The following is a 334-nucleotide window of genomic DNA, read 5'->3' on the forward strand; positions in this document are numbered from 1 at the left end:
AATCTCTAAAGTTTTGAAACATCCTAACTATATTTTAAACTTTTCCAGGAAAAAAAATACATTTACTGAATAAAGTTTTAAGTGCTCAAATATAGTTTTTAACATTTAAAAATATGGTAAAACAAGGTCAAATCATTAATGGTTATTTTAAATCCAATCTTCACAGAATATTTGTGGCTTTCCTCAATATTGGTAACTTCATAGAAAATAGGCCTACCACAAGACGATGGTTATATCAGGCCCATAATCAGTAATAAAATCAGATATTTCTAAATATATTGATTTTTACATCATATGTTCACATGGTGACTTTTAATATCAACAGACCTAACAC

This window comes from Galeopterus variegatus, unplaced genomic scaffold (genome assembly GCF_000696425.1).
Source record: "Galeopterus variegatus unplaced genomic scaffold, G_variegatus-3.0.2 Scaffold12406, whole genome shotgun sequence".
Lineage (NCBI taxonomy): Eukaryota > Metazoa > Chordata > Mammalia > Dermoptera > Cynocephalidae > Galeopterus > Galeopterus variegatus.